Source organism: Panicum hallii, chromosome 9 (genome assembly GCF_002211085.1).
Source record: "Panicum hallii strain FIL2 chromosome 9, PHallii_v3.1, whole genome shotgun sequence".
In the NCBI taxonomy this organism is placed as follows: domain Eukaryota; kingdom Viridiplantae; phylum Streptophyta; class Magnoliopsida; order Poales; family Poaceae; genus Panicum; species Panicum hallii.
The window spans coordinates 13469783-13481157 of NC_038050.1; the positions used below are offsets into that span (position 1 = coordinate 13469783).

At 50.1% G+C, this 11375-nt stretch overlaps 1 pseudogene; it reads left to right on the forward strand.

The window, feature by feature from the left end:
• Positions 1–535: 535 nt before the first annotated feature.
• Positions 536–10836, forward strand: LOC112876763 (annotated as a pseudogene).
• Positions 10837–11375: the final 539 nt, after the last annotated feature.

The following is an 11375-nucleotide window of genomic DNA, read 5'->3' on the forward strand; positions in this document are numbered from 1 at the left end:
TACATCTGGCCCGTTAGAGATCATGTCAGCAACCGCCCGCGGGGAGAGGAGCCCGGCCCGGGGAGGACTGCCGCGCCGCTGCCCCTGATGACTACTCCGTGTGGCAGCCGTTGCGTGTCCATTAGAGATCGTGTCATCAGTGATCACCGCTGGCGCGTCCATCCCCTGATCCCCTCCATTCGCGCGCGGCACGCCGTTTCGCTCGTCGGACCGCCGGCAGGCTTGACGCTGCATGCTGCTCGCGTACGTTAGCTTTTCGGGCTTTGCCCTTTCGACTGCTTTATCGGGATTGGCACGATCTATCCCGGCCCTTTTCACTACACCATGCATAGCAGCAGTACATGCATACACATACGCATACATTCGTTAATCCACATGCCCGGCCTAATTTCACCGCCCTCCCCCTCTTGTTATCTTATCATTACTGGTGGGGAGTAAAATAAAGCCCGACCGATTTGTTGACGGCCCCCGACACTGCAGGCTGTATTGCCGTGTGACACTCGCTGCAGGCAAAGCAGGCAGCAACCAGCACAAGATGAAGAAGCTTCACGTCGCCACGGTCGCTTCCCTCTTGGCCCTGGCTGCGGCCGCGTCGGCGGCCGGCGCCGTCACGTTTGACGCGACAGCGGCCGGCGCTTCGACCAGGCCGTCGGGCTCGGCTACGCCAGGCGTGTCCTCTCCGACGCGTCCACCTTCATCTAGAGCACCTTCAACCAGCGCAGCCCCGCCGAGCGCAAGCCCGTGGACGCGGTCACCCTCGTCGTCGAGGACACCGGCGGCGTCGCCTTCACGAGCGCCAATGGCATCCACCTCAGCGCCCGGTACGTCGGCGGCTACTCCGGCGACGTCAGGACCGAGGTGACCGGCGTGCTGTACCACGAGGCGACGCACGTGTTGCAGTGGGACGGGCGGGGGAGGGCGAACGGCGGCCTCATCGAGGGCATCGCCGACTACGTGCGGCTCAAGGCCGGGTACGCGCCGGGGCACTGGGTGAAGCCGGGGCAGGGCGACCGGTGGGACCAGGGCTACGACGTCACGGCGAGGTTCCTTGACTAATGCGACTCCCTCAAGCCGGGGTTCGCGGCGCAGCTCAACGCCAAGATGAAGGATGGGTACAGCGACGACTTCTTCGCGCAGATCCTGGGGAAGAGCATGCAGCCACTACCGGATGCAGCAGATTTGCCGAGTGCCAGAAGCACTCGGTAAATCTACAAAGCCTCTCGGCAAAGAGTTTGCCGAGAGGGGCTCTCGGCAAAGATCTCTCGGCAAATTTTCTGTCGGCAAAGGAGGCTTTGCCGAGAGCCCTTTCTCGGGCGCTCGGCAAACTATTTGCCGAGAGCAAACGGGGCCCTCGGCAAAGAAAAGGATACTACCTGTTGGCTGTGTGGCCGTTACGGCACCTTTGCCGAGAACCTGACCCGGCACTCGGCAAACAGGCGCACCTTTGCCGAGAGCCTGCTCTCGGCAAAGCATGGGCCTCTTTGCCGAGTGCCTGCTCTCGGCAAAGCATGGGCCTCTTTGCCGAGAGCATGGCCTAGCGCTCGGTAAAGTTTAGGACCCTTTGCCGAGAGCCTGCTCTCGGCAAAACCTGGGGCACTCGGCAAAGGGTCCAGAACCTATTTTTATTCAGCAGACAATATACCACAATATAGACCACAACACAATAAAGAGATTCATCCACAATAGTCCACAATACAGTCATCCACAATAGGCCAAGTTCAAACACAATAGATAATAGGCCAAGTTCAAACACAATAGACCAAGTTCTAGAGTTGCAACACAATACAATCATCCACGATAGAGCAAGTTCATAGTTCCAAGTTCAAATATCATACACAAGTCCTAAAGTTGCAACATATCGATAAGTCAAAGTGTGAATAGCTCAACTTGGTGGTGGCGGCCAAGTTCCCTGTGGTGGTGGCCAAGTTCCCGGATTCTGAGATGCTCCAACACCCGGAGACGCTCCAACACCCGGAGACGCTCCAACACCCGGAGACGCTCCAAGCCCCGGATTAGGATACGCTCCCGACTTTGGCGATGCATATGGATCATTTGAGCCCGCCGACTGATTCTGCAAAGAAAAGAAGTTTGAGACACAACACAACAATACATTCAAAGAGCGTACTGAACTCACCGGAGTGCCGAATGTTGGCGGAAAGAGTGAAGTTGGCGGAGGTACACCCGTTGCGGCGCCCAGACTCTGCATGTATTGAAACATTTCCGCCATCCTCGCTTGGTCGGCACTCATCCTCGCCTCCAACTGTTGACTCCTCGCCTCCAACTCCATACGTCTGTTCCTCTCTTCTTCGAGTTGTTGCTGCACAATTTAAATCCTAATGTTACGGTAATGCAAAGAAAGAATGAATCAACGTATAGTGTGAAGTAGGATAAAGAAACAATCACCTGGAGGGCCTGGTACCTGGAGGCCCGGGGTCGTATGGCGGGGCTCGAGCTCGTGCTCCTTGCTCGAATCTGAGATAGAGTGGGAGCAGAGGACGGGTCTATTGCGCTGTCGGCAATCCAGTAGCGGCCGTGCTTCTTTCCTCCTCCGACCCTCATGACAACCTCCACGTCAAGATCCTCAGTCGTCGGATCGAAGTCTGGTCCATGGACCTCCCTTGCCATAGAGGTGTACTCAGTGAGGCGGGTGTGGACACTCGGGTTGCTGTATGCCTCAGGCCCGTCCTCCGGGTTGTAGTCGATGTCAGCCCTCGCCTTGCCCTTGTGGGCTAGAGCATATCCCTTGAACTCATTGCACGGCTGCCCACCATGTGACGACGACTGCGATGAAACCAGCAAGATGATTAGAAGATCATACATAATTGAGTGTTAGAATTAATAACTGAATTGTCATACCCAGGCTTCTCTGTATGCGTTGAGGCTACGGCTGCCTTGATGGTGTGTCACACCTGGCATCATCAAACGGTGCTCTCGGCGAGTGTTGTGCGTCTGCTCCCACTCCTCCGTGCACCACTGGTCCACGATTCGTTGCCAGCAGTCGGGATGCGCCGAGCACCAATAAGGAATCATCTACAGAAATGAAGTATAAGTGACGTAGCAGCAGCGGAAATTAATCGTTAATGTCGACAACAACTAATGTACTTACCTCCAGGTATTGCTCCCGAGTCAACCTCATGGTTCTTGCTTGCTCTTTGTTCATCCTCTCACCAAGGACAGTGGCGTGGTAATTAATGATGGCCTGGACGCGTGCCTCGTAGTGCAGGTTGGTGACAAGTGTATGACAACACTTATCAGCCACCGCATCCGCCTTGGCCTCCATTCCTGGGCGACATCTGAAGAAATCCTGCATACAAACGCGATGAATCAATTCATTATTTCAATAATGTGCAATGAATACGATGTATCGAGCACTTACCCACAGCTCCTGCTTTACCCGCTCTGCCTTGTTCCTGAATCTTCTACCGTCTCGATCTTCAGCGTCTGGGGCGGCGGCGTAGTGGTCGAAGGTAGTGGCCGGCTCCACCACTCCTCCGAACTCAACAAGCCCGGGGTAGTGCTCTCTACAAAGAAGCCCGAGAATGCCATTGACCTGGCGTGTGTGACACCCTCCACTCTCCACTATCAGCCAGCTCCTGCTCAAGTGATTGAGAAAAATAATTAGTTTTTATTTGGAATTTAAAACAGGAAGAAGCAATGATAAAATCTAAAGTTACTTACGCTTTTCCATCGGGTGCAATAATCGGGCGCCTCGTTAGAGGTATCGGTCGGCGAGGTAGAGTAGCTGGACCTCGCAAGTACACACGCGACACGCCGGAAGCAGACGTGCCGGAACCTGAGGCGGTACCGGAACCAGACGCGGTACCGCCGCCCTGTGGATCTCCCCCAAGATCCTCGTCCTCCTGCTGTGCCGCCACCGCCTCCTCCTCCTCCTCCTCCTCCTCCCCCTGCTCCTCCTGCTGCTGCGTCTCCACCCGCGCCTCCTCCTCCTCCTCCTCCTCCGGCTCCTGTCTAGTCCTCCTCCTCCTCCTCCCCCTCCTCCTCCTGACAGGTGCCTCCCGATCAGGAGCAGACGCCGCCTGAGCTGAAGCAGACGCCGCCCGAGCTGAAGGAGCAGACCGCCCAGAAAACCTGGACCTAGCCTGCTGGTAAAGCCCAGACACGCTCCTCATCCCGCCAACCATCTTTGCTCAATCACCTACAATTAAGAAGAGTAAAAACAATAAGTACAGATAAACAAAATGTACCTAAAAGAAATGCAAAGTAAATAAAACATAATAATAGTATTACATTGATTAGAAATAATCTTCATGATCGGGATTAGCTGGATCATAACTCTCATCATCACTATCAACCAAGTTGTACTCAAGACTATCTGAATCAATGTCGTGATCGACGTTGCCTAAATGAAACCTTTCTAGCATATGTAAGTCATTCGCGTTTTGCACCTCATCCGCCTCCTCATCATCAACCACAATTTCAACTTCCATTCGGACATCCTCAGTTAAGTCTATCTCAAATCGGCCTTCTAACCCCTCTTCTTGAAAGAACTCCAAGTCATTTGTGTTTGGGTCTAAGATGTAGTCTTCATCATTTGGGACAGGTAATTTGCCGTGCGGTGATACCTTATACACAACATACCAACCCTTAAGATGTTCTTTGGTTTGACATGCATATGGGAGATAATAAACTTGTTTTGCCTGTTGGGCAACAATATAAACATCGTCCCCCGGTAAGGTAGAATCCTGTCGAATCTCGACTATACCAAGATTTACATGTGTGCTTCTAGTGACTTGTGGATCAAACCAATGACATTTAAATATCACAGGATTAAGAGGTTTGGAACCACCAAAACTGAGCTCGTATATTTCTTCAATTGTTCCATAATACTCGACTCCATCTAGACCAGGTGTGAAAACTCCTGAATTGGTGGTCTTCCGATTGGGTCGACTTTCCTCGTACCTTCTTGTCCAAAAACGATATCCATTCACGTCATAACCAGAGTATGATTTCACCCTATATTTAAAGCCATCGGAAACCTGTCTCAACTCAGCACTCATAGACGTATCCCTTTGAGCCTACAAGTTTGAGCACACGGTAGATCGAATGTAAGAAGAACTTCAAATGAAAGGAAATGAAATGAACCGAGACACGATAGATCGGACGATACCTTATGTTTGATCCAAGAAATGAAATTGGGCCCTCCATTTCCCGCACCATGACTAAGAAGGAAATCAAGTTGCTGCGGGGCAGGACTACCTCCTTGTCGCCAGAATTCGCAAATAAATTGCTCTATGTACGGCGCCATCTCCTCAAGGTTGGTCAACACATACATCATTATCTGACGCCACTCTTGATGACTCAATGTTTTGGTGACTGAACCACTTGCGGTTCCAAGTTGACCTCGAAAAATGCTGAGGGTTGACTCATTTTCGTTAGCATTGTATCGAGGCGGTGGATTATGCACGCTAGGGAGGTTGTCGCCATAGTATGTTGTTGTGAAGTTGGACACCTCCTCCAGAATGTATGCCTCTGCCATGGAAGCCTCGATTTTGCATTTATTTCCACATTTCTTTCGAAGAACCTTTAGACATCTCTCGATTGGATAGCACCAACGACCAAGCACGGGCCCCCCCATCCGAGCCTCATATGGAAGGTGCAAAATCAAATGCTCCATCTTGTTGAAGAAGCTGGGTGGAAACATCTTCTCCAACTTACAGACCAAGACCGGTGCAGATCTTTCTAAGTCAGCAACCAAGGTCCGAGATAACTCCTTTGCACAAAGCTGGCGGAAGAAATAGCTCAACTCTGCAAGCACTAGCCAGACACGCTCAGGGACATAGCCTCGAACCATCACCGGAAGAAGCCGCTCAATCCATATGTGGTAGTCGTGACTCTTCATCCCTAAGACTCGCATAGTAGAGAGGTTGACACCCCTACTCAGATTAGCTGCATACCCATCAGGGAACATCAACGTCTTGATCCATTGTAGTACTTCCTTCCTTTGATCTTTGCTCAAGACGTAATCGGCCTTAGGCTTTGTCCATGTCTTTCCGCGACCAGGAGGCTGCATCTCTAGGTTTCGTCTATCGCACAACGTTGCTATATCCAGTCTAGCTTTAACGTTGTCCTTTGTCTTACCGGGAATGTCCATGAGTGTTCCCCAAACTGACTCAGCGACATTCTTTTCAGTATGCATTACATCAATGTTGTGTGGAAGGAGAAGGTCATCATAATAGGGCAGTCGAGTCAAACCCGACTTATGAGTCCAGAAATGTTGCTCACTGTATCCCTCAAAGCCACCTTGTGGTTTGACCACGAGACCATCTATGTGCTGACGAACCACGGCACTGGTCTTGATCGGAGGTGCAAGGTCTGTCACCGCGACACCTTTGGTAAAGTTCTTGATGTCTCGTCTGAATGGATGGTCAAGAGGCAGGAATTGTCGGTGTTTGTCGAACGACGAGTACTTGCCACCCTTCGGCAACCAATTGAACTTAAGGTCTTCCTTGCATACTGGGCATGGGCACTTCCCTTGGACACACCAGCCGCTAAATACCCCATACGCTAGGAAGTCATGCATGGAGTATTGGTACCAAACATGCATCTTGAAGTTTGTCTTTGTAGCCCGATCATATGTCCACACACCTTCCTCCCAAGCACGGACCAAATCATCAATGAGAGGCTCCATGAACACACCCATTTTATCCCCCGGGTGTCCAGGAATAATCAAGGACAACAATACATTCTGTCGCTGAAAACATACGCCGGGAGGAAGATTGAGTGGGATAACGAACACGGGCCAACATGTGTATGTGGCAGCCATGTCACCATAAGGATTGAACCCATCCGTTGCCAACGCAATACGCACATTACGAGCATCTCTAGCTTTCTCATGATGAATGGTATCAAAGTGCCTCCATGCTTCACCATCGGATGCATGTACCATCTTCTCAGGATTGTAACGTTTGCCATTTTTGTGCCATGTCATCTGTTTCGCAGATTCTTCACTCATGTACAACCGCTGGATCCTCGGTATGAATGGAAGGTAACGTAGAATTGCCACGGGGATTTGAAGCTGTGTCTTGTGGCCATCACCGGAATCAACCTCCAGGAACCTAGAGGATTTACACTTAGGACAGTACTTTTCTTCCGCGTGTTCCTTCCTAAACAGGACGCACCCCTTCGGACATGCATGTATCTTGTCGTACGGCATCTTCAGTGCACGAAGGAGTTTCTGCGACTCGTACAAGCTCTTCGGCAGAATGTGACCCTCGGGGAGCATGCTGGCAAAAACCGTCAACATAGCATCGAACCCTTCTCGGCTCCAACTATATTGCGACTTCAACGCCATTACACGTCCAATGGCATCCAGCTGAGAAACCGTTGTATGTGCATGAAGGGGTTTTTGTGCCGCGTCAAGCATTTTGTAGAACGCCTTTGCACTTGCCTCTGGCTCCTCCTCTGTACGGCCTTCAGCGAACTGTGCACCGTGAAAGTCATCTAACATGTCCGCTACCCCGGCATCAGCATCATAATCCTCGACGCGTTGTCTCACCACCTCTTCTCTAATACGACCGGCTTCACCGTGATAGATCCACCGACTGTAGTCTGTCGTAAATCCATTCTTCCAGAGATGTTCCCCCATGACCTTCTTCGTTTGTCTCTTCCTGTTTTCGCATTTGCTGCATGGACAGAACATTCTATCCGCTCCTTTAGCAGCTTCGCCAAACACCATTTCCAAAAATGCATCGGTCTTGTCGATCCATTCATCGGTGACCTGACCCCGACTTAACCACCCAGAGTGCATCCACTCACGGTCCTCCATCCTCTAATGCACCAATTTAAGTAAAACTAGTAAGTAAAAATTATATTCAATGGATTTGTACATACCACACAGTATGTAGTATACTCTAGATGGTTTTTAAGGAAGCCACCTACGATGATCACATATAACTTTGAAAATTTTTACATAAAAAGTATAACATAATGTATAGATAATTTTAAAGAAAATATGTTTTAATGCCTATGTATATCTTAGACAGATCTTGGACAGATCTTTATATCTTAGCTAGGCATATTACTATGTAGTTATTATAGTTATTATAGTTATATTACTAGGCATATTACTATGTAGCTAACTAACTCTATGGCTAACTAAATAGCTAACTATACAACATTCAGACCATTCAACAAAAAAAGATAAGAAATTTTACCGAGTGCTGCAAGAGATAAAGACTAGTTGCAACTTCAGTCGAGGTGGACTTCCGAATCACCGTTCAATTCTGCTAGAACAAATAAAAGGACTCATTATGGAACAAATAAAAGGGTTCATTATGGAACAAATAAAAGGATATATTTCCACTCATGAGATTCATCTATAACAAGAAAAGCATGTAAATAGCCATAGAGTAGTTAGACAAATTACGAATCATAGTATCAGTTAGGTAGTGATTTACTAATTACAGAGGTCTTTGTCTCAATGACACATGATCAAAATATTTGTGAACACACATAAGTTTGGACACAGCAGGAAGAAATGCTGTACACATTCCTACATGTAACTGAAGAGGAACGTAACTATCGTTGTTGAGATAGGCTTAGCACTAAAAGAAAAATTAGATATGGACATTGGATGATGAGATAAGGCAAACATCAAGCTATTACGCTCAATTTGAAAAATGTCAAGCGTGAAAGTTCCCCACTAATGTCACTCTGTATTCATTCATGTGACAATTTATAAGAAGTTACAAACTAGTCTTTGACTCTAATTCATTCATGTGACCACTCTTACCACTGTGAGTTATGGTTTTCAACAAGATAGGCACCTGCAGGTTGTCGGGCGCGCGGCTGGGGACTGGAGGCAGTGGTGCGCACAGCTCGGCGTGGAGAGGCGGTGCGCGCAGTCGTGGAGGTCGTCGGGGAGCTGGGAGAAGGCACGGTGTAGGGCCGCGGGGTCGCGGCGAGGCCGGCACTGAGGTCGGGCTCACGACGCGGGCTCGCTACGCGGCGGCGGCGCGGGGGCCGCGGGCGGGGCGGCGGCAGGCGCGGCGGGCGGGGCGGCGGCCGGGCGCGGCGGGCCGGGCGGCCGCGGGCACGGGCGGGGCGGCGGCGGCGCGGGGGGCGGGGCGGGCGGGCGGGGCGGGGCGGGCGGGCGGGGCGGGGCGGCGGCGGGGTGCGGGGCGGGCGGGGCGGGGCGCGGTGCGGTGCGGGGCGGGCCGGGCGGCCGCGGGCACGGGCGGGGCGGCGGCGGCGCGGGGGGCGGGGCGGGCGGGCGGGGCGGCGGCGGCGCGGGGGGCGGGGCGCGGCGGGCGGGCGCGGCGGGTGGAGCGCGGCGGCGGCCGGTGCGGGCGCGACAGCGGGGCGGCGGCGGGGTGCGGGGCGGGGGCGGTCGCGTTTGAATGGGAAACGTTTAAGTCCCGGGCGCATAAACCCCAGCCTTTGCCGAGGGCCAGATCACGGCACTCGGCAAAGGGCAGTTTGCCGAGAGCCGCATCGCGGGCACTCGGCAAAGAGACCTTTGCCGAGAGCCGTACGTCTGGCTCTCGGCAAAGGGGTCTTTGCCGAGTGTCCTTGACGACACTCGGCAAATAAGTTTTGTTTTTTCCTTTTAATTGGCACCAAACTTTTTGTATTGTAATTATACGTTAAGTTGAACTATATATACAATTTTAGCCCATTACTCTAATTGTTTGGTATATTTAGTCAATTTATTTCATTTGATTGAATTTCTTGAGATAATTCAAATTTGAACTGCGGGTCGATCGAGGAATTGAAAAAAGTGAATCGAAAAATTATATTCATATTATTGAGCGTACGTTGATGCCATATCCACGAACGGACAATAAATTTTAAAGATTATGTTCACGACACGTAACCACAAACTTAGGATCCAGTTGTTTTTAAATTCCATTAAACGCAAATTTGTTCAGAAAATTATGAAACTTGTCGTGATGTCATGATATCATATGGCGAGGCTGTGGTAAAATTTTGATATGGTTTCGTGAAAGTTTTAACGTACGATGCTTAGAATGCGAAACATATGGAAAGAAGTTTCATTATCACATGTGAAGGACATATAGATTTGTAAGCATCGTACGTTACAACTTTCACGAAACCATATCAAAATTTTACCACAGCCTCCCCATATGATATCATGACATCTCGACAAGTTTCATAATTTTCTGACCAAATTTGCATTTTATGGAATTTAAAAACAACTGGATCCTAAATTTGTGGTTACGTGTCGTGAACATAATCTTTAAAATTTATTGTCCGTTCGTGGATATGGCATCAACGTACGCTCAATAATATGAATATAATTTTTGGATTCACTTTTTTCAATTCCTCGATCGACTCGCAGTTCAAATTTGAATTATCTCAAGAAATTCAATCAAATGAAATAAATTGACTAAATACACCAAACAATTAGAGTAATAGGCTAAAATTATATATATAGTTCAACTTAACGTATAATTATAATACAAAAAGTTTGGTGCCAATTAAATGGAAAAAACAAAACTTGTTTGCCGAGTGTCGTCAAGGACACTCGGCAAAGACCTCTCTTTGCCGAGTGTCTATTGCCGGCTCTCGGCAAACTGGGTCTTTGCCGAGTGCCCTGTGGAGTACACTCGGCAAAGATAACGGGCTCTCGGCATAGCCTATCTTTGCCGAGTGTTCTTTTTTGCCGAGTGTTTTGCTCTCGGCACATACACTTTTGCCGAGTGTTTTCCTTTGCCGAGGGCTACACTCGGCAAAATGTGTCTTTGCCGAGTACCCGATGTTTTGCTCTCGGCAAACGATTTGGCCCTCGGCAAAGATCGCGTCTCCGGTAGTGAGCAGCTGTGGCAGGACTACAAGAAGAAGTATGGGGGCTGATGGGGATAGGTGGTCCATGGTCAATACTCAACACGTCTAGCGTGACGTGACAACAGTGAATAAGGTGTTTGTTGGCTATCTCACTCTCAGGATATTATTGCTTACTGTAATGAATAACGCTGAAATTGCCTTGATGCCGTACTGTGAAAAAGAAAGGAAATAAAAGGATATACAAGGAAATAATGTTGAAAATGCCTTGATGTCTTGATCATCTCAGCGATTGAAATTAGTCGTTAATTAGAACAGTTTGGCCATGTTGCGAGTGGGCGAGTACTTGTATATATGCATGCAGGGTATCGTCTCGTGTTCGATCCGCCTGGCTGCTCATGTTCCTCTTACCGTGGTCCTCAAGACCCTCCTGGGCCTCTCCGAGTCAGAGACGACGGCGGTGTTCGAGGTCACACGAAGTGGGAGCGTGTCCGGCAGCGACGTGGACCCAGGGCGGTTCGCCTTCGACTCGTCGCCGGCGAGAGAGGGCCGTCGCCAGCGCGGCCGCAGAAGGCGTACGCGGCACACTGTCACCGCACGAAAATCCCGCG